We start from the raw sequence: 23,744 nt of genomic DNA, 5'->3' as shown, positions 1-23,744 counted from the left end.
GCTGAGCTGAAATTTAAACATAATTATGATAATGTTTATGAGTAGTTGAATATCTATTGATCACCTGAGTATTTCACGTATTCTTTAATAAAATTTGAAATATTCAAATACAAATGATATCCTCCAGACTGTTCTTGTGTGTGTTAGAATTTACTAATATATGAACACTAATACATTAGCCTAATAAAATATTCCCTAACAAAAAAAAAAGAGGCTGGAGGAGAAAAAGGACATGCAGTAAGCAAACTTCAGGAGTAAATAACACACATAGGATAAGTTCTTCTGGGGAGAGAAAGGTAAGCCTAGAAAATCCATCTTTATTCTCAAAAAGGTAGCAAAATTGATGGGAAAATATTAATTGGTCATATCCTGGCCTTTGACCACAAAATTATGATAAATGAGAGAATGCCCTACGGTTTGGCTTGTAATATGTGGTAGCTGTTCTTTGAGATGGTATCCATTCTCTTGTTTAGTCTCCCTCAAACTAAATAGAATGGAGAGGGGCAAAAGACAGGTTAATTCCGAAATAACAAAGTATGACTTCCAAGGGTAGGTCTCTGAAGTCATTGTGGTTTCCTCTGTTTTCTGTTGTGACTTGCTCTGGAGAAAGCCAGGTCCGTAAGGAGAAATCAAAATGCTGGGAGTCTGAGTTTCTTGCAGAGAACTTACCTTATTTTGCCAGTCAATAAAGAATCTATGTGGGAAGCAGTTCCACAAATCCAAGTTAAGCTTTCACATGACTGCAGTCACGGCCAACATCTTGACTGAAACCACAGGAGAAATTTGGAGCCAAAACCACCTAGTTTAAATTTGGGTATCCATATTTTTGCATTTGTGTCTCATGCCTCTGAGAAAATGAGATAATAAATGTTTATTTTCTTTTAAGCCACTGAATTTGAAGTGATTTGTTAGGCAGCAGTAGGTAATGAATATAACATTCATTTAGAGCTAGAGCAGGGTGAGTGAGGTGCCTAAAATATTCAAGTGATCATGTTTACTTGGCCTGTCTTCATCATACAAACTCCAACCAAGATTTCCAGATTGAAACAGAAAGCCTATCTCAGGGAGTCAATTCCTAAGACATTTTTTCATTGAAGTTATCTATGATTCTATTAAATGTTCGAGTTAAAGGAGCTCAAATAGAAGATTGATATAAGATAGTAAAGTAAGATGAATATACTAAACCCTCTGTATCCTTCATGTTGTTCTCAATAGGGAGACACAATCTAATATAGTCTGGGGGAAAGAATGCTTCTAAAAGAGTTTTCAACTGGAATGAACTTAAATGCGCTTTAGCTAGTGTAAATATGCTTTGAACATCAAAATCATTTCATATAAAATCAAGATAAATCTATGAAAGTCAACCAGAAGTCAGAACATTATAAAATTTATGTACTGCAATCAATTGGATTTATTGATGACTGGTAAACACTAGATGGTAGATTATATAAGAGTTCAAAAATCTCATTAAAAAGTTCAGAATGATTGCTTAAAGATGGCATCGACTTTATTGTTGAAATAATCCAAATGTAAGCTCCAACATATTTTGAAACTTACAAAAAAAGTAGCAGAAAATGGCAAATTAACGTACCTTGATCCATTACTCAGTAAGTCTAGGTTTTACAAACTAGAGATTTGTAAAAAAACAAACTATACGCTGAGGTCATTTTAGAAGTCAAATGATATTTTAAATTAAGTGTTAATTATTCTAACGCTATTCTAAGTGATAGTAACTTCCCAAAGATATGTATGTTTAATGACTTATAAAAATATTTCAATAATGGAAGCCTGTGTTGATTCATCCCCAACCAGGTAATTACTCCTACATTAAGCTTTATGCTTTTTTTTTTATCATTTTATAAAGAAATAAATATAGTATTTCAGGCTGGTGCTATTTCTGTACCCATTTCTGGTTATGTTCAAGGAAGTTATCCTTCCCATGTAGATCAGCTAAATATTTATTAAAATATTCCCAGAGAAACAACTGAAGGAAAGCCAAATCCATACTCTGTAATAAACACATGACATTTAAACATTTATAAATGTCTAAGAAAAATTTCACTAACTAGAATGGTGGTTCTCTAAGTGTGGTCTCTGACAACACCAGTGTCACCAGGGAAATTGTTAACAAACGTAAACTGTTGGACCCCACCTTAGAGATGCTAAACTGAAATTCTGGGTACGGGGCTCAACAACATGTGTCCTGACAAATCTTCCACATGATTCTTATGTACGCTAAGGATTGAGAAGCAATCCAAATATAGAAGAAATTTGACCTATAAACACAATCAGAACGATGAATGTTTGTTTGCAAAAACAAAAGAGCTCACATTCAGGAGATAATTGGGAGAAGGCTTTGACTCAGCTTTACCAACCACCCCTAATTCAGAAATACACAATCAGTTATTCAACCAAAATCAAACAAAAACACAAAAGGCATCTACTGTTTTACTACATAGATACTATCTTCTGAGACTGCCAGAATTCTAACTTAATTTCTCTCCTAAAGTTACCTTTCTTACTGCGAAGATTCAGAGGGTAAATTACCAGCACACAGAATTCTTGCAATGCATTATAGACTGAAAAGTGATGCCAGTAACTCTGATAATATAGGACCCTGATTATGGGAGATTTTCTTTGAGAAGAAAAAAAGAAAAATTAATACTGAAGTATACTTTATCACAGAAGAATGCGGAAGAGGCAAATCTGCTCCATTCAAAAGATTCATATAAGCTGAGGCACATTTTCTTAAAATATGACAAAGCTCTCTGTGCACAATGAAAGGAACTGACAATATTAATCAAGTTTTAGTTTTTCAACGCTTATCTGATTTTTCCTGCAGGTGCATTCTACTGGACATCTAATTGTGTGCTGAAAATTCCCTTTCAGTAGTAACCCTCTCCGTGAACTTTATCTTTATTGCTTATTAGCCAATCTATTTTCAGTGTCCCTCGCCTAAGTTGCCCCGCAGCTAATAACTCTTACAGCATTTTGTTGCGGAGCATTTATAATACTTATCCCCATTTTCCTTCATTGCATTTTGGTGTGTTATCATTGAACATGGATTCTTTCCTCCCATATCTCCTTGAGAGCAGTAGCTGTGCTTTTTATCTTTGCCACTGAATGTCCAGAAACTATATCAGAGCTTGATGTTCTATACACACTTAATACGCTAAATATACATGGATTTAATTGATGAAAAAATGAGATACATGAATACTTGATTATAAACTTGCTCACATTTGTGTCAGTTTTTATGAGATTCTTCTGAACTATTATTATAATAGACATATGGCGGGCACATAAAAATTTGGATGCTTAAGAAACAACTTCCTCTATTAATTTTTTGAAGCTATTTTTCCCAATCAGTTATTTGCCTTTAAATTAAAAATTAAACTTACAAGTATTTTATGATTTCATAATTCATATTTAGTGTTTGCCCTTTTTGGGGAATACTTTCTGTAACTCTGACCATAAAATTGCCTTCCATTATTTTTTTCTTAAGTATAAATAGTACTATGTTTGTTTCCTTTTGTTAATACTTACATCTGGTTTCAGAAATTTTATTTTGTTCATTTGGGATAAGTTCATTAAATAATGAACTGCATAGATTCCTTTCTCTATTATTAAGAGAGGTATTGAGTACATTTCCCATGCACATAACATTCAGGAAAGCTCAAAAAAGATAAAATTATCAAGAGAAATTGCACAGCATTAGTTTTATATACCTAGTTTGGATATTTTCCCCCTACAATTTCATTTTGAAATGTGGTTCTCAGTATTGGAGGTAAGGCCCAGTGGGAGGTGTTTGGGTCATGTTCACTCATGAATAGTTTATTGACAACTTCACGGTAATAAAAACTGATTATCTAAAAGAGCCTGAAATATACCATGGAATACTATTCAGTTATTAAAAAGATGGAGATGTTACATCTTTTGTATTAACCTGGATGGAGGTGAAACACATTGTTTGTTTGTTTGTTTGTTTATGTATTTATTTTGAGAGTCTCAGTCGCCCTCAGTAGAGTGTCACGGCATCACAGCTCACCACAACCTCCAACTCTTGGGCTTAAGCGATTCTCTTGCCTCAGCCTCCCGAGTAGCTAGGACTACAGGTGCCCGCCACAATGCCCAGCTTTTTTTTGTTGCAGTTGCCACTGCTGTTTTAGCTGTCGAGGGCTGAGTTTGAACCCACCACCCTTGGTATATGGGGCTGAGCACCCTACCCATTGAGCCACAGGAGCCGCCCCGCATTCTTTTTAGTAGAGCAACACAAGAATGGAGAGGCAAGAATCCAATGTACTCAATTCTAACATGAAGACAGTAGATGATCTAATACAAGGGGTGGGGTAGGGAAATGAGTCTATCAGGGAGAGGGGAGAAGGCAGTGGGTGGGGGTCAGAGTGTCTGGCACACCTCTTAGGAGAGGAATACAATTACAAGAGGGACTTTACCTGACAACTGCAATCAGTATAACCTAATTCTTTGTACCTTCAGTGAATCCCAACAATAAAAAATTAAAAAGTAAAAGAGCCTGACACTTCCCTCTGCTCTTTCTCTCTTGCTGCCTTTCTCTTGTCTTTCTGCCTCCTGCCCTGAGGGGAGGTCCCTGCAGCCCTCGCCAGAATCAGATGCTGCTGCCATGCTTTTTATGCAGCCTGCAGAATCAGGAGCCAAATAAAATTATTTTCTTTGTAAATGCCCAACCATGGGTATTAATTTACAGCAACATAAGCAGACTGACACAGCTCCTATGTAAACAGTATAGTAAATCAACAATATTTATATTGATAGTATAGTAGTCCAATATTATTGGTTGGACAAATTTTTTGGTAGGTCACTACCAAGTTTCAGTTTCATACATTTGCTTTGTTACAATCCTTGAAGCATCCAGATTAACTCCCAGAATGGAAAGTATCTGAATATCCATATAGTTAAATTTAATAATTTTTCTTAGATGATTTTGTTCCTCTTTTTTAAATGATATGTTTTTCAACTTACAGAATTTTTAAATAAAGATAATGAAAATATATATATTCTTACTATGTTCCAGGGGTAGTACAGAAGATTTAAATCTTCTTATATAGTAATTTATATACAAAGCTTCTAAGATAATTTTTAGCTACCCTATTTTACAGAATAAGAAACTAAGTGACAGAAAATGTCAGTATTCCTATAAGGAAACATTGCCAATAATCACCCTAGAATTATAGCTGTCTATTTGACTCTAATATACATCAGTTAACTCTTGGTGTGTAACAAACTACCCTAAACCTTGGGGTTTAAAACAACTAATCTGTAGCATTTTCTTCATTCTATGGAGGCAGGTGTTTGTTCTTTGAGTCTAAGCTGGATCAGCTGATCTCTATGGTCAGGTGGGGGCTTTATGAGGGCCATATACTGGGGTACAGTCTCACTCACAGATCTTACAATTGGCCCACTGTCAACCACATTGCCTCAAGTTCTTTTTATTTATTTATTTATTTTTTTTTGAGGCAAAGTCTCACCATGTCTCCCTCGCTGGCTCAGTGTGTCCCTATGATGACATCAGGACTCCATGTCCAGCCAGAGACCAAGCTCTGTTTCCTAAGTACTTTTTCACCTCTACTTACATATTGGCTAATATCTCACGGGCAAACCACGTCTCAGTCGAGCCTAGGTTCAAAGACAGGAAAAACTTCCCGCTATGCAGTTTTTAGGACAAAGCCTAAATGTTACTTTTATCCAAGTAATCTCAATTGCCGGTACATTAGATGCAATCATATTTCTGCATGTGTACTTGAGAAGACATTCGATATTCTCACAGCAGGTAACCACAGGTTTGATTATTTGTTTGAAGACATACAGTTGTACAGAAATATGTCTTTTCTACTCAATCATATTTTAATAATAGTTTACAAAACAATAAATAGGTTCTTGGTGAAATTGTCTTTGCCCTCCATTTATTTTTCTCTAAAATTTCAAGGTTCATCTCCATAAGGATTGTCTTAGGTTTGTGAATGTTAATTTTAGTTAGATACTAATTGAGAAGCAGAAGCCATTTCACAGTTAAAGGAAAGTATTGATTGTCATATATTGCCTATAAAAATTTTGGTTATGGTCCTCAATCTGTAGGCTGTAGTACACATATAACTGGAAACCATTCAGTGCTTTATCTCCAATGTAAACAGTGTGTTTTTGCTACACTTGTAATGTCTGTTAAATAGAACATTGCTTGGCCAATCAAATCAATGTACTATGGAACAGGATACGGCTTGCTATAACTAAGAAAGAAAAGGCATAACACAGCAAACAGAAGCAAAGACAAATGATTATCCCATGGACCCTGAAAAAACATTGCCTTATTTGTAGAATACACGGAGAGCCAAACGACCTCTGAGCAAGATGATTTGCGACTTGGGTGGGGAACATCTGCTGGTGTTCCTAGCAGAGAAAGAGCCTGAGCCCATAGCAATCCTTAACCACGCAGTCATTGTGTAATACTCCCCTTGCCGGCCACGTATCGTCTCAATAAAAGGCTACTGCAGCGGTGGCTCAGGGCTACCCATATTCAAGGTTAGGCGTCTCCTGCAGGCTTGTACTTCTAATCCGCATCCTACCTGGTTCCTTCCTGCTGCAACCAAGACCAGGGCCTTAGGGGTCGTGACACTTAGTGAATTGTGGCCTATGGTTAGGACACTAAACTGTTGGATTCACACAGATATATTTTTCTAAGAGATGTTAAATAAATAACATGATATCTGAGTTTGCTGGCATATATTCACCACCCATCCCTTTTAAAATTGAATAGTGATGGTTGCATAATCACTGTTAACTTGTCTGATTTTATTTTCAATCTTCGAATTCTCTCTAGTTAGTGTGCAAAATTTCTAGATCCACAGTGTGCTTCGAACTCAGAAAGATTAACAAACATTTTTCCACATGTATCCAAAGGGATAAATTAAGTGATGATTATTCAATTCACAAACTGATTTGTCATAGTGTTCTTTTCAATAGCCACCCTCTGGCATATTAAAATATGAATCGATTTATAAATGATGATTTATACACTTGCTCAGAGAATAATATAACATTGACATGAAGGCTGCATTGTAAAACTCATAAAATATGAATCCATTTTTCCAAAATACAGTAGCAATTGGATAATGCAATATAATGTTTCTTTCTAAAATGGTTACTATGAATTGTAATTTTGATAACCTCAAGGAGATGCCTTATTACAAAATATTCATTTCATCTAGAACTCAGTCTTTAGCTCAATATAAGTTGAATCACTTTACATAACCATAGGCGGTGTCTCTTCTAAATAAAGTACATATTTGATATTATATCTTCTTGCCAGATCAGATGACAAGTAATATTCAAATCACAAAATCCTCTTGCATAAACAAGCTATTACTATAGTGCCAGATTATGATTTTTTTTCAATTACCATATGTTTCTAAATGTTTGCTTAGGATTTTAGAAAAGTGTGGCTTTTTCCTGCAAGCAATAAAATAAAATAAACCTTTATTTTGGTAATATTTGAAAGAGTATAAATGCTTGAAGGTAGAAGAAAAATGATCTTTAAATCTCAGCTTGAGAAAATGGAATTACAGTATTTTGAACTGGAAAAGTTGAAATTAATTCAGAAAGCCAATCAGGCTCAACATTAACATAAAAAAGGAAAAAGGAGTAAGAACATTGTTACAAGAAAAGTCCATTACATTTATGAAAATGTTAGTAAATAACAATATTTAAAGCTTTAGACTGTTTTTATTTTTAAAACATTTAGAACGTTTAAAACATTTTTAAAACATGTTTTCCTTTTTTTCTCAAAGTGTAATATAAATTTGTCAGAAATACTTTCTTTATAGGGTGGCGCCTGTGGCTCAGCGGGTAGGGTGCCATCCCATATGCCGGAGGTGGCGGGTTCAAACCCAGCCCCGGCCAAATTAAAAAAAAAAATACTTTCTTTATATTACTTGCCATGTTTTTCACAAAGAAATTAATGAAATATATCCCAGTGTTCGTAGCATTGCCCTTGTGGTTAGGGTCATATTACTACTCTGATGATATCTGAGCCACTTAATTCTAGAACTGTAGAAATCTGTGTAACTGAATTTCAGACGGAAAGACTTAGAGCTTGTTTTGTTCCTTGCTATTATCGTGTATATTGTATCATCTAACATTGAGCAAATAATTTGAATCATTGATTTTAAAGAACAAATTTTTTAACCTTTTCTAAGCTTATAAAGTTTTGTCACTATTTATAACTCTGTTCTTAAGTGGAAAAAGATAAAACAAACATCCACATACAATTTATACTTATATAAGTATAGGGATAGAATATGGAAGAAAAAATAAGTTCTGTTTTTCCATTGCATACCTACAAAGATGGACACTTCTTAGTAGGAGATAAACTTTCTGTTGAAAGATAAGAAATAAGAAAGCTAATAATATATCGTCAAACATTTTTGACACCATTATAGGTTTTTCATACAGGCTTCAAGTAAAAATGGCCTTTGACTTAAAGGTCAGAAAGTTAAACAGAGGTAAATATTTTGTGTGTGTGTGTGTGTGTGAAGAGTTTATAGGATTATATTTTACCTGCTGTGAAAAGTGTATTTACTTGGACAGTTAATTTTTTTTCCCGCTAAGTTGTAACAACTTGGACACAAGTACATCTATCTGAAAAATACACTGATTAGAAAACTGAAATTTCATGGCAATTTTCCAAAATTATTTGCGGAGAGCATCGTAACTCGTAAGGCATCCCCAAGAGCCTGCTTCTATAAGCCACATAAAGGTGGCTTTATGTGGCTTATACGGCAAGGACAGAAATGCTAGAAAAACAGTAGGAGGAGAGCAGAGTGGCTTATACCCGTGCTGTTATCTCTGAAATTTTTACTTCAAGGTTATTGTAAGCACATTTAACACATAAAGTGTGTTCATTCATCAGTATGCCAACATTGAAATATTTTGTAAAAGTTAATTGCCAGGGCAAATCAAATACAATAATAAATTTCTCCATTAATTTCCCATAAATTCTCGTTCCTTTTTTCCTACATTTTTAACTTAAATTTGCTATAATGATGTTCATGAGGTTTTTCTCCTCATTCAAGTTTAGAATAAAATTTATCATATCTGTACTTTTTCTCTTCTTATTTCAAGAAATTGTAGCCTTTGCCAAAATGGATTTCTTTTTTTCTGTTACTCCCTCCTTCTATCTTTCTTTCCCCTCTCCCTCCTCCTCATCCTCCAGCTCCTCCTCTTCTGCCTCCTTTTACTGTTCTTTTACTCTTATCAGGTCCAATATCTCTAAGTTATTTCTAGCAAATCTAAATGTCAAAGAAATTATAAACTTCATTAAGGCAGGTTTATCTCTTTGGTTTCTTACTTGTGCTTCTAAAAATGTCTGTATCATAGTAAGCACTCAAAAATATTCAAATTTTACTTTAAACGTATGACAGCATACTTTCTAAACTCATCCCTGTTGCATGCTGATTCAAGAACTATTTGGTCATTTTTGTCTATCACTTGGAAGGAAAAGAAAACTAGAGCAGAGTAAATGATCTGAATATATGATTACAGTCAAAAACCATAATCAAAGTGGTGGGATTAAATCAGTGGGGACAAAACTTTCTTAGTATTTCCAATTCTTATCTGTTTAGGCAAACCCAACCACCAAAAGAAATAATTAAACTGTTTTTTCTAATTGTGGGGATAAGGAGGAACTTCGAAAAAATTTCAGAGCACATTAATGTATTTTACAAGGAAGACAGATTTTCCTGCCTTTAATGCTTTCTGATGAATCTTTTAATTGGGTAGTTCCTTTTTGTAGTTCATCTCTGAGTTCAAATGCCAACTTCGAGGGATGTCTATTCCCATTACACTATCTAAAGATGTTTTCCCACCTTCATATCACTGCCCAATTCTTACTATTTCAGACACACACACACACACACACACACTGCTTTATGTGTCTGTAGTTGTCCATCTCCAATATTGGAAGCAAATTTTATGGAGGGGATCAAACAGAGTAATCTATCTATTCCAAATGTATCCTCAGGATCTATACAATGCATGGTAAGAATAATTCAAGGTAAGAATTCAAGGTAAATACAAGAACTTCGAGAGTTCTTATTTTAAAACTTAAACTCCACGTTGATGAGGTTATTTATCTTTTTTTCCTGATTTTTTAAGTGCCACACATATAGTGCTTCATGAATATTTGCAGACTTAAATCAAGACATCTATAATAGGGTTTTCAAGAGATCCATTTCTTTGATATTTTTCCCTTGGGTGAAAATATAACAGTTAAGACACTTTTCATAAGTTTTTTTCATCTCTTTTATAATTCCTTTTACTATGTACCCTGTTTCCCCGAAAATAAGACAGTGTCTTATTTTAAGGTGTGCTCCCAAATATGCGCTAGGTCTTATTTTTAGGGGACGTCTTATCTTTCCTTTAAGTAGGTCTTATTTTCGGAGGATGTCTTATTTTGGGGGAAACAGAGTAGTTATCCCAAAATTCCCTAATGCTTTAAAAAATTCCCAAACATTTATGCAGGTGTAGCTTCATGAAATGAATTGGCTGAATTGATACCTGTCTTACTGTTTTACTGTGGACAATGAGAAACAAAATGACATCAAGCAAAAGAATACCTCAGACAGGATCAAAGATAAAGCATATATTAATGGTTAAGAGTGTGAATTCTGTAGCTACACTGAATTAGTTTAATATCCTAGGTCTTTTAATTATTAAGTATATGATTTTAAGCAACTTATATGATCACTAATTGAACCATAGTCTTCTTATCTGTGGAATAAAATAAAAATTAAACATATTTTGTGAAGATTAGATAACACAATATATGTAACATGCTTAGAACTTTAGCATGATACACTACATCAATAGAATGAAGAAATCTTATGATCACAAATCTTATAATCATCCCAACAGAAAAAGCAAAAAATTTGATAAAAATTCAACACGTCTTCATGATAAAGATGCTCAATAAATTAGGTATAGAGGAAAGGTACCCCTGAGTAATACAGGCCATACATGACAAAAGCACACCTAACATCACACTGAATAGGAAAATGCTACCAGATTGCTCTGTGGAAATTGAAACAAAACAAAGACGGTCACTCTTATCACTCTTATTCAACATTTTACTGCTAATCCTAGCCAGAGAATGTAGGCAAAGGAAAAATAAAGGCCATCCAAAATTCAGTTTTTCCATAGGTGATATGAACTTATCTTAAAAAAAATTCCTAACACCTCACCCCAATACTGTTAAAACTGAAAAATGAATTTAGTGATGTTGCAGGATACAGAATCACCATGTGAAACTCATTTATATGCACTAATAACAAAATAGCTGGAAAACAAATCAAGAAACCAACCACATTTTCATTAGTTATCAAAAATATATGGTAATAAGTTTAACAAAGGGTATGAAAGACCTCTACAACAAAAACCACAAATGAACTACAAATGACGGGTGAAAGAAATAGAAGATGATAAAACAAGTGAAAAAACATCCCAGGCTCATGTAGCAGAAAAGGTAATATTGTCAAAATAACCATACTACCTATTGTAATCGACAGAGTCAATGCAATACTTATCAGAATACCCATCACATTCTTCAAAGAAAAAGAAAAAGAAATCTTTTTTTTTTTTTTATTGTTGGGGATTCATTGAGGGTACAATAAGCCAGGTTACACTGATTGCAATTGTTAGGTAAAGTCCCTCTTGCAATCATGTCTTGCCCCCATAAAAAGAAATCTTAAACGTTCTATGGAACCAGAAGGAACCTAGAACAGCCAAAGCAATCCTAAGCAAAGTAATAAAACAGAAGACATCACTTTTCCTGACTTTAATATACTACAAAGCTTTAACGACCAAAACAGTATGGTCCTAGAATAAAAACAGGCACAAAGGCTGATAGAGCCAAATTGAGAACTTTGAAATTAACCCATATATCTATAGACGACTGATTTTTGACCAAAGCATGAAGAACACCCGTTGGGAAATATCAGTCTGTTCAATATATGTTGCTGAAGAAGTTGGGTGTTCATAAACATAAGAAGAAAATTACTTCTTACCATACATAGAAATCAACTCAAAATGAATCAAACACCTAAATGTAAGACCTGATGGTATTAGACTACTAGAAGAAAACATAGGAGAAATGATTTAGTTCACTGGTCTAGGAAAAGAGATTATGAGTAAGAACTCAAAATCATAAGCAGAAAAAGCAAACATAAACAAATTGTATCATATCAAACTAAAAAGACTTTCACGTAGAAAAGAAAACAATCAACCAAGTGAAAAGACAACCTGCAGTATTGGAGAAAATATTGACAAATTATTCTTCTAATAGAAGGTTAATATACAAAATATACAAGAAACTCAATTATTTCAATCTCCCCCTCAATAAGCCTGATTAAAAAATGGGCGCATGTTCTGAATGGACATATCTCAAAAGAGGACATAAAAACATCTAGAAAATTTAGGATAAAATACTAATCGTCACAATTTAACAGGGAAATAAAAATTGAAAATCACAATGAGCTCTCATCTCACCCCCATTTGAACGACCATTATTAAAAGATAATAATGCTGGTGAGTGTAAAAAGAAAATTGAATCCTTATACATTATTTAGTGGGAATATAAACTAGTACAGTTATTATGGAGAACATTAGGGAGGTTGCTCAAATAACTATAAACAGAATGAAAATATGACGCAGAAATCCCACTAGGAGGCATTTATCTAAAGGAAGGAAATTATCATATGCAAGAGACCTCTGCATCTCCATGTTTCTTGCAGAATCCTCACAATAGCTAAGATATAAAACCACTCTAAGTATCCAAAAGAGGAATGGGAAAAGAAAATTTGGTACACATACACAAGGAAGTACTATCTATCTATAGAAACGAATGAAATCCTTCATTTATGAACAGGACATGGGGCACATTATGTTAAGTGATAATCCTGGAACAGGAAGTTAAATTTCTTATGTTTTTATTCATATGCGGAATCTAAAAAATACTGATCACGTAGAAGTAAAAAGTAGAACACAGTACACTAGAAGCTAGGAGTTGGAGAAAAGGAGATATAGGAAGAAATTTGTTAAAGGATACAAAATTACAGCTAGATAGGAGGAATTATTTTCATTGTTCTGCAGGGTGACTGTACTGAACAATAATAGCTAGAAGAAAAATTAATTGTTCCTGACACAAAGGAATGATCTATGTTCGACATGATAGATATGCTAATTATCACCTAATCTGATCCTTATGTATTATATGTATTCAAAACATCACTGTGCACCTCAAAAACATGTACAATTATGTGTCAATTAAACAATTAAATGAGTCCTTATTTTAAAAATAAATAAAATAAAATTAAGTAGGTAGAGAATATGAAAACAAATATGAAGGGCATGTTAAAGTCTTTATAAATAAGCTATTGATTTTTTTCGTGGTTTCTAGGTAAGGTAACTATTTCGAAGTCAATTTCATAAAATTCCTCTTAATTTTAATGAGTTGTATCAAAAATATGCATGAGTACAGTGCATATTATTGTTTGTATTAGCCATAGACTTTTCCCCTAGTCATAAAGCATACTGACGTAGTAATCATTTACTCTTTTTAGATAACAGTATGTAGGTAAGTATTTCTTTAAAGTCATATAGAAGATAGTGTACCATCACACAATTATCAAGAAAATTACTTAAGGTCACTTTTTTATCTAATCCATGGCAATAATGTTGCTGTTTAGTCAGCAAGACTTTAGCATAACCTATTTTTGTTGTTCAGAAAATTCCATTAATTCTCATTGTGTCTGGCTTAATGAAGGTGTGATTCAACAATCTATAACTGACCTTGGGCCATTTCTTTTTATGGAAGGAAATGTCACCCCTAAAGGTGTAAGGGTCACTTTGACTTAAATATTTTAACTCACACATATACTGAATTCTAAGCGAGAGAAAAATAAATAAGTAAAACAAAATTAGCCTGCATCAATGCAATTTATCATAAGAAGTCTAACCTAGACTTCAGAGCATATGACTGAACAACTGAATCCTTCTGTATTCACAAATAGTTTCCGGCACCTTCTCTGTATCGTCTGAGCACTCACACTGAATCAGCTTCATACTCCCCTGGAAACTTGTTCTATTAACAAGTTCTGTTCCAATTGCCTCCTCTAATTCTTTGTTTTACCTGAAAACTTACTTCTTCCTGATAAACAGTTTATTTGCAGCTCATGGAACAGATGACTCTCCCTCTCCCCTTATCTGTACCGCTAAGACAGAAAGTACAGACACAAGAGCATCGTTCTTTGAAATACTAAAGTGTTACTGCTAGACAAGCTCATTTTTGAAAAATTCAGTTAGAACCTTGTCTTTCAATCGCATCACACTTTCCACTTCATTCATCCACCTAAGCAAAGGTTATTCACGAACACCTGATTCCAAGTTGACAAGAAACATTGAGTCAACTAGTCAGAAATTTTCAGAACTTCTTGGTCTCCACCCATTTAGGAGTACAAAAGCTTTCAACCAAGATCCATGCTTCCGTCATTTCGTTCCATTTTGACATAGAAGTGGCCCTTTCATTTAATGTAACTCCCACCTGTGGAGACTTATATTTATCTTTTCCTTGTTTCCCCACATTCCTCAACCCCTTTCTGTCTTTACCTTCAATAGACTCAATATTTTCTTATTTTGAAAGCACACGGCTAACAAACCCTCTCTCCCACAAACACACACGTTTGTACATTCAGGTAACCCCTGCTCTTCTATATTAAATGTTTGTATCTCTCATATTTCGTGTTTCTTTTATTTTTTTTATTTTTTATTTTTTTAGATCTATAACTAAAACTTTCCTCCTCTCTTCTCTTCTCTTCCTCTTCCTCTGAGATAGGGTCACTCTCTGTTGCCCAGGCTGAAGTGCAGTGGCCTAATGATAGCTTACTTTGCTTCCTGGGCTCAAATGGTTCTCCTACCTCAGCCTGACAAGTAGCTTGATCTACAGGTGCATGCCAGCATGCTCAGCTAATTGACATATTTTTTGTAGAGACTTAGTGGATGGGAGGGTTTCATTATGTAAACCCAAATGGTCTCCAACTCCTGGCATCAAATCATCTTTTTACCTCAGCTTCCCAGAGTGCTGGGATTATAGGTCTGAGCCACTGTGCCTGGCCTAAAATTTTATTTTCATTGTTAATCTAATAAGGATGGCTATCTGGTTTTTCATTCATTCATCAAATACATTGAATACTTTGGTGAACACTTGATGGCACTTCACTAGGTGCTAAGGACTCAGCTGTAATTAAAAAAAAAATTGATTTGCCATCTCTCTAAGTGAGGTAATATGAAACCCACGATATCTGAGTGTAAAATAGGAAGTTTGTTTGAGGGGGCATGGTAGTGACTATTAAAGTCCAGCACGTGTGCCTTTGGCTGTGTGAGCATTGCCCTAGAAGAAATGAATTCAGAAATCATGGTGGTTTACAATCTCTAAATTTGAAAGCAAATACCACAGAAAAAACAATTTTTAAAAGTCAAAAAGGGGAAATGAGACAGGTGAAAACCTACCTTACAGGTACAATGAACACTATTTGGGTGATGGGCACACTAACAGCCCTGACTTCAGCTGTTAAAAGCTATCCATTTAACAAAAATATTTGTACCTCTTTAATATTTTGAAATTAAAAATGAATAAATGTATTAAAGAAGACCCCCCCACCAAAAGTCAAATAACAGTGTTAGTTCAGGCTGCTATAAGAGAGCATCATAGACGGCATAGCATTATTAATGTCTTAATAAATAAAACACTTATTTCTCATAGCTTTAGAGACTATAATTTTGAGATCAAGGCTCTAGCATGGTGAGGGTCTTGCTGAGTGCCGATATATTTCGTGTTTCTTAAAAGTGAAAGCCTGTTTGCCTCATTTTAGATCTTCAGTTTACCGCTCGAGCTCCTGTTGTGTTCTCACAATCTCTGACGTGCCACTGAAACTGTTTTCATTGAGGTCATATTAATGTTAACTCCATTGAACTATTTACAAGCTTTATTTCACTTTACGGGACTTTTGTTATTATTATTACTCCCTCATATTTGCAACTTTCTCCTCCTGTGCCTACTGTAGGGTCTGTCTCTCTTGCTTTTCACCACTACACTTGTCCCTGCCCTTTTCCACAAGTCCTTTTTTGTTATCTGACATTGTGTATACTTCCATGACTTAAACTTGAGCCTTCTTTATCCTTAATTTGTATACTCCTCAAGCACCAGATCTCATGAATACCTGTCTGTAGTTTCAACTATCACTACAGTTTAGCGACCACAAAATACTCTCGCTAGACACATTTTCTTTCTCTCTACACAATGTCTCTACTTGGTATCCAACTGAAACCCACCATTTCTCTATTAAATGTCTATTACTGCTGGAACAAATTTGCCAAAAACATAGACTTAAAACAACATGAATTTATAGTCTTACACTTTTGAAGGTCAGATGTCTGAGACAGGTCTAATTGCATTAAATATCAAGGTGTCCACAAGTCTTTATTTTTTCTTGAAGTTCTAGGGGAGAATACATCATTTCCTTACTTTTTCCTGCTTCTAGAGGCCACCTGAATTCTTTAGCGTATGATCTTTGTCTTCAAAGCCAGCATTGTAACAACTATAAATCTTCACTTTGTTCTCTCTCTGACTTCTGCTTTGGAAGCTGTCCCACTCTCTTCTCTATCACCCTTGCCTCCTTTCCCCCATGAGGGCCCCTGTGGTTACATTGGGCCATCTGGATAACCCAAGATAAATCATATATCATCCCCACCTCATGGTCCTAAATTTGATGATATCTTCAAAGTTTCTTTTGACATTTAAAGTGACATATTCACAGGATAGGGAATTATAATGTGAACTTATTTGGTAAACCATCATTCTGTAAACAATGCACAAAACCAGAGCAATCTTTTTTCTCTCCATATGCCAGTGTTTCTCAGTCTCCAAATGACAACAGTAGGAGATTATTTGAAAGAAATCAGCAAGGTAAAAAAAGCTGGAGAGATGGGCTCCCCAGGAATGAAATGAGCATAAGAAGAAATCGTATCAAAACCTGCCTTTCTCTGTTGTCACAACATAAAGGCAAACCATTTCTGGACCACAGTGTTACTTGTGATGGAAACGGATTCTTTTGGACAAATGCAAGTATTCTGCACAATGTCTGGATCGTGATGAGCTGCCAAAACACAGTCCAAAACAGAATATTCGACAGAAAAAAGCTAATGGCATCTATGTGGTGGTTCAGTGCTCATGGTGTCCACTCCAGCTACATGAAAACTGGTCAGTCAGTGACAGCAGAAGTCTACCACAACCCGTGGGATGAACGGATGAGGACACTTGTGATTAACAGGTTGCAAGGAAACCCTCGACCACATGAAGCACCAATAGCGCTGCTCAAAACCACACAAGCTGGAATTGGAAACCCTCTGTCATCCACCACAGTAGTCACCAGACATTGCACCAACTGACTACCACTTCTTCCAGGCTTTGGGCCACCTCTTGCAAGGAAAAATATTCAGTTCTCAGCAAGCTGTGGAAAACACCTGTTGCCATTTCATTGACACTCCCTCTCCAGACTTCTGCACTGCTGGTATAAACCGGATAACCTTAAGATGGCAAAACTGTGTCCACAGTTTAGGTGCATGATTTGATTAGTTGTACCACTTCTTGTTTCTGATATGGTAAATTAAACTCTCGATTTGAAATAAAATATTTCATATTAATGACCTAATACATGCTAGTTTTCTATAGATAAAACATGTTGTTCATTTTCTTCCCTCCTCCCCCTACTCTTTAGCCTTATGAAAGCAGAAGCATTCGTAGTACCTAACTTTTGTCAGATTGTTGAAATGAATATAAAAGAAATCATAGTGTCTAGCACCTGGTATGGATAAAATAAATTCTTACCAATTTTGTTATTTTTTGAATAAATTTCCATATGGTTATAATACATGTGCTTCTAAACACAGAATATAATTAGATAAATAATTGAACTAAAGGGCTTATCTGGATGCTGTATGTTCATTTCATTTTTATTTATAATGAAATTAAGACCCAGGGTTATAAAAGAGCAAGAACTGAAGTCCATGTTTCTGGGTAATCTTTTGATATTATGAACTCTCACAGCATTCAAAATATGCTTATTGATTGGTTATGCTCATTGAACTATTTTTGATGCTTCCATATAACCCAAGTATTAATAAATAGTTATAGAACTTCCCTACCACCACCACCGCCTTTACGACTTTTGCTTTTGCTGAAGTCTGGCTTCCTGAAAGCAAAAATGATGTGTTTTATTGACTACCTTGTAAAGTGTCTCTTGGCAGTGACTAAATATGTGCTCACTAAATATGGTAGAAGTGACATTTATATTTCTATCAGTGTTCTGGAAAATATTTCCTCAAATGTACAATTTGGCTTCTTAGATTTTAACATTTAATTTTTAAAAGCTTGACTTTAACATGTTTCATATTATTTAGCTGTGGCCTTCGATATCCAGAACCTATAGATTGCATACTCCTCTAAAGTTAAGTACATTTCACTAAATACAATTCATTGAACCTAAAACTTGGACATAGACCTTCAAGCCAACAAATTTCTTTCATATATTATACTATTATGAAACCACACCACCGCTATATTTTGTACAGGCTGTCACAAAAATAACAAAATTATATTTTCCTAAAATTCTATTTTTCTTTTTTTTTTTTTTTTTATTGTTGGGGATTCATTGAGGGTACAATAAGCCAGGTTACACTGATTGCAATTGTTAGGTAAATTCTTAGTAAAGCATCACAAGAATGGAGAAGCATGAATCCTATGTACTCAATTTTGATATGAGGACAATTAATGACAATTAAGGTTATGGGGGGGGAAGCAGAAAGACTAAAATTCTATTTTTCAAGTACAATTTTTAATGCCTTAAAAAAACAATTGGGGTAGCATCTTTGGCTCAAAGGAGTGGGGTCCTGGCCCCACCCAAAAACTGCAGAAAAAAGAAAAAAAAACAATTGCGTGAAATTTAGCATATTTTCTTTTCCACTAGCCCTCCTCCAAGTTTCATTTTCTTCCTTTATTTTTGCTAGTCCTAATTCCTAATTAGAAATATGAATATATTTGTGCATCAGAATATTGAAAGAGACACAGAGAAAGTTGGTTAGGATCCATCAACCTCTATTAAAGAGCTTTCAATTCCAGATTCAGCTGGGGGCTATGTTTTCTTCTGCTCACAAAATTTCCTGGAAGTATTTAGAGAACATTCTCTTATGTCAAGTATCTCAAGAATGGAAAATCAAGCACTCCATGCACTCAATACTAAGTTGAAACTAGTAGATAAATAACCACAGGCCTACAAGACAAAAAAATATATATATAATTAAATTCAAGAAGAGGGGTTTGGTAAGAGTCCACCTACCAGGTGCAATGTTGGGTTATGTGGCACATTTCCTGGGTGTATCGCTCAACTATAACTTGGACTTTTCCTTACAAACACAAAAAATGTAACCTAATCATATGTATTCTCATGTTAATCTGAAAATTTTTTAAAATGTCTAATGAGAATTTCAAGCTTATTACCTCCTATATTAAAGTGAAATATTTCTTTTCACCAGGTCAGGAACCAGCATAGGGCCTGACACATCACAGATACTCAATAGTTATCTCCTGACCTGGATTTTAGAATACATTTTCTACCCTCAAGACCAATTTCCTAATTTATTTTACAATTAAATCATCTTTTCAGTTTTACAATGGTATTTTTAGTCATTATATTTGTAACCAGATAGATTCTTCTATTGTGCCTGCTAACATGTTTAAGACCAGTGATGTACATACATGGATGCATAATAGAATCTTGGATAAGATTTAATAATCCAGTTCTTTGGCTCATAAACAGCAAAGTGAATACAATTAGTAATATATGCCACTAACTTGATTAAGAAATGTTGCTCATTCAAGCTAGTAATAGCTAGCTTCCTTGATTGAGCAGATAATATGTGGCAGGCAAATGTATTTATAAATTCTTTGAATCCTTACTATAACATTTTTATTATTTTACTTGTAATGGTGACAAATTTGAGTATTAAATAAGGTAGAAAAAATATGCCTGATATCATCCCATTTTGACTCCAATGCTTTTTTGAATAACAGTGTTTTACCAAGATGATAAAGTGACTATATCTATATTCAGGTGAAATATATTAGTAGCAGTGAGCTAAGTTAGTAAGCTAGATTCTTATTTCAAATCCAAGGCTTTAGGTTGGCCATGGCTATGTTACCTCTCCCCTAGCAACACACACACACACACACACACGTAAACACACACAATCGTGCTAAACTGGCTTCCTTCTACCCACATACTGTCTCACCTGTCACCTAACCTAGCTTGCCTGTCTTTCTCGAAACTCTCCAAACTTGCTCTTGCCACATGTTTATATTTTCTTTCTATCTTAATGCTCTTGCATAGATACCTTCATGATAATTTGATTTATTTTTGTGTCTCTGGTGAAACTTCTCTTTATCAATAACTGCCCAAATTTAATAGCAAGTCTCACCCACAGCTCTCACTATCTTATTGTCTGCTGCATTTTTCTGGAAAGCACTTTTTATTATTTGACACATTTTATCTTTCATTTTTTTTTTGAGACAGAGTCTCAAAAGACTGTCACCCCGAATAGAGTGCTGTGGTGTCACAGCTCACAGCAACCTCAAACTCTTGGGCTTAAGCAATTCTCTTGCCTCAGCCTCCTAAGTACATTTTATCTTTAAAAAAAAAAAAATATATATATATATATATATATGTCTCTTCTCAAGATTGTTAAATTGATATGGGCAGTGATTATTGTCTGTTTGGTCTAACACTGTATTCCTAAGGCACAGGTCACATTTTGGAAAATAGCAGGTACTCAAATAATATTTGTGGGATGAATTAAACAGTGAATGAAAAATGTGTAAAAAAATTCCTGAAGTCCATCCTGGATTTAACAAAGACAGCAGTCATCCCAGAACCAATTACAGTTGAGCTACTTAATTAACACAAAACCATGTCCTTGATAGTCAGGTATACTTAAATTTTGATTTGTTTTCTGCTTTCTTATTTACAATGTGACCATGAAGTAGTTAGTATTTTCTTAAAGCCTTGCATCCTTAATATGTGACATGCTAATAATTTCTTCACTTCAACTGAGTCTTGAATAAGAAGAGCTATAACCAGTTAATGGAACTTCTCTCTTTTTAATTTCCTCTCTGTATCCTATAGGGTAATATACACACACATAAAGGTAAAGTGAATATAAAATAAATCTTTCCAACCAGAACTCATTTAAGAGTGAAAGGGGGCACGTATATAATTACAGTGGGGCAGCAGACATACATCAGGTCTGCCCTAAGTAAAGTGGAACGCGTAGTTAGCCTACCTAAGGGGCACACAGGGATTCACATGTTAAAAGGAACTAAAGTGCTCTGGCAATAGTGGCTTTGCACTTAATATCACTTGCATCATTTCCAGAGGCTGAATATATGTGTACATAATACTTTTCCAAGACAGACCCTGACGGCAAAATTTCTTAGTATGAATCAGATTTTGTCAGGTAAATGAATGGGATGAGATTCAGAAGATAGAGGAATAAGAGAAGCCATTCTCCCTTTGCTTTAGCTGTTGCTACACACAAGTACAGCGATGTTACTATTGAGATTTTCTGCAGCAGAGGCAAGTGTGCAGCCACTAACTTGTGGAGGTGAAGAGGAAGCTGCTGCCATGGTGGCTTCCAAGTCCCTGCGGTATCTCAGCTACCATGGTATTTTCTTCCTCTCCTCTCCTCTCCTCTTCCTTTCCTTTTTTTTTTTGAGACAGAATCTCAATCTGTTGCCCTGGATAGAGTGCCATAGTGTCACAGCTCACAGCAACTTCAAACTCCGCCCCCCCCAAGTGATTCTCTTGCCTCAGCCTCCCAAGTAGCTGGAAATACAGTCACCCACCACAACGCCCAGCTATTTTTTGGCCCAGGCTGGATTTGAACCTGCCAGCTTTGTTGTATGTGGCTGGCACCCTAGCCACCTGAGCTACAGGCACTGAGCCGATAATATTTTCTTGAAGACAGAGGGAGAAATTTGCTTCCTGGCAAAGACAGTAATGCAGGGAGTGGTTCTGAGTGTTAACCCTGCTTTCCCGAAAATAAGACATCCTCTGAAAATAAGACCTACTTACAGGAAAGATAAGATGTCCCCTGAAAATAAGACCTAGCACATCTTTGGGAGCACCTTAAAATAAGACACTGTCTTATTTTAGGGGAAACAGGGTGGGTGTAGAGAACTTTCGAGTGATTGGAAAGTGTCTGTGCTTTCATATGGAAGGCTTTCTGCGAGCAATCGCTGGCAATTGCTTAGGCAGGTTTTTGTTTCTTGCCACTGAAGCCGACTAACATGGGACATGTAGGTTTTGCCTACAATGTGCCTTCTATGAATACTTATTTCTGGGAGAAATTATCTTTAACGACATGGAAAAGCCACAGACGTTCATTGACAACTCTTACCTAATCTCTTTTCTGACGTTGAAAATATATGACTACAAATTAAGTTGTTAACAATTAATGAATGTGCTGTGCTGTCTAGATAAAAACATGCTCTCCTTTTAGAGCTTAATACAAGGTTAGCATTGTGCAGCCAAGGATTAATCTTTAATTAGCAGTAGACGGGCTGACTTGTGCTGACCTCCCCCTTCATTAACAAGAAAAGATCCAGTCAATGTCTTAGAGATTTTCTGGGTTCAATATCATGGATGTCACTATCTATACTATGGATGAATATTTGCTTACATCCTCCAGCACTTAGTTTGCCATCATGCACATGAATTAAGTTGCCTTCATAACCCAGTATGGATGTATTAGGTTTTATTTATGTGAACCATTTCTAGAGAGCCTTATTGTTAATTATAATACAAGGTAACTATATACATAGAGAGAGCAATGCCATATTTTCAGCTGTTTGTGAATAAGAACAATATTGAATCCATTGAGAGAAACAACAGAGGTTTTATGACACTGTTTATATTTTTGTGAATTTTGTAACTCTGAATATGAAATGATGAGCAGTTCTTTTTAATAATTCAATGTTTCAAAAACATATTTTAGCCTTAGGTGACGCTGAGTCAATGAGAAGTTAATATGGCATATGTTTAGACTTTACAGTCAGGAGATCAAAGCTGTTAGGGCCAAATTGCTCGAAGAGTGAATGAAATTCAGTTGTGCCTACACTATGATTACCAATATGTAAAATTCATGAACGCAAATGGATAACAATTGGAAGGGAACAGAACTGTTACTGTAGTTGATTTGATAATATCACAGCATTTGGAATATTTTAATTTTATTTTCAGGTTATTGGTACGATAAACACATAAAAATATAGTGAACTAAACTTCTTCTGCCTAGCTTTTCATCCCAGAAGACATGCTGACATCTGAATATTTACTGTGTACTAGAGCAACCATCTGATGTACAGTTTGCTCTAGTGGCTTGGTGATATCTAATTCTGTTTAAATTAGGAATGGAGAAATGGAGTCTAAGGCCCCTGGGACTGACACAAACTGAATGACTCCCTGACTGTATCTGGTAATGGCAAAAAAGAGGAAAGCATATAACTTATCAGTATTCAGACTCTTTCAGGTTAGCCAAGCAAATGTAACCAG

The 23,744-nt window shown here is 35.1% G+C and overlaps 1 protein-coding gene across 1 annotated transcript in view; it reads right to left on the bottom strand.

The window, feature by feature from the left end:
- MGAT4C (MGAT4 family member C) overlaps positions 1–23,744 on the bottom strand; it is an 801,801-nt gene that overhangs the window by 548,259 nt on the left and 229,798 nt on the right. The gene's annotated exons all lie outside the window — the stretch shown is intronic.

The sequence above is a fragment of the Nycticebus coucang genome, chromosome 3, assembly GCF_027406575.1.
Source record: "Nycticebus coucang isolate mNycCou1 chromosome 3, mNycCou1.pri, whole genome shotgun sequence".
NCBI lineage: Eukaryota > Metazoa > Chordata > Mammalia > Primates > Lorisidae > Nycticebus > Nycticebus coucang.
The sequence above is the reverse complement of the archived record's forward strand: the minus strand, read 5'-3'. Positions and strand labels throughout refer to the sequence as shown.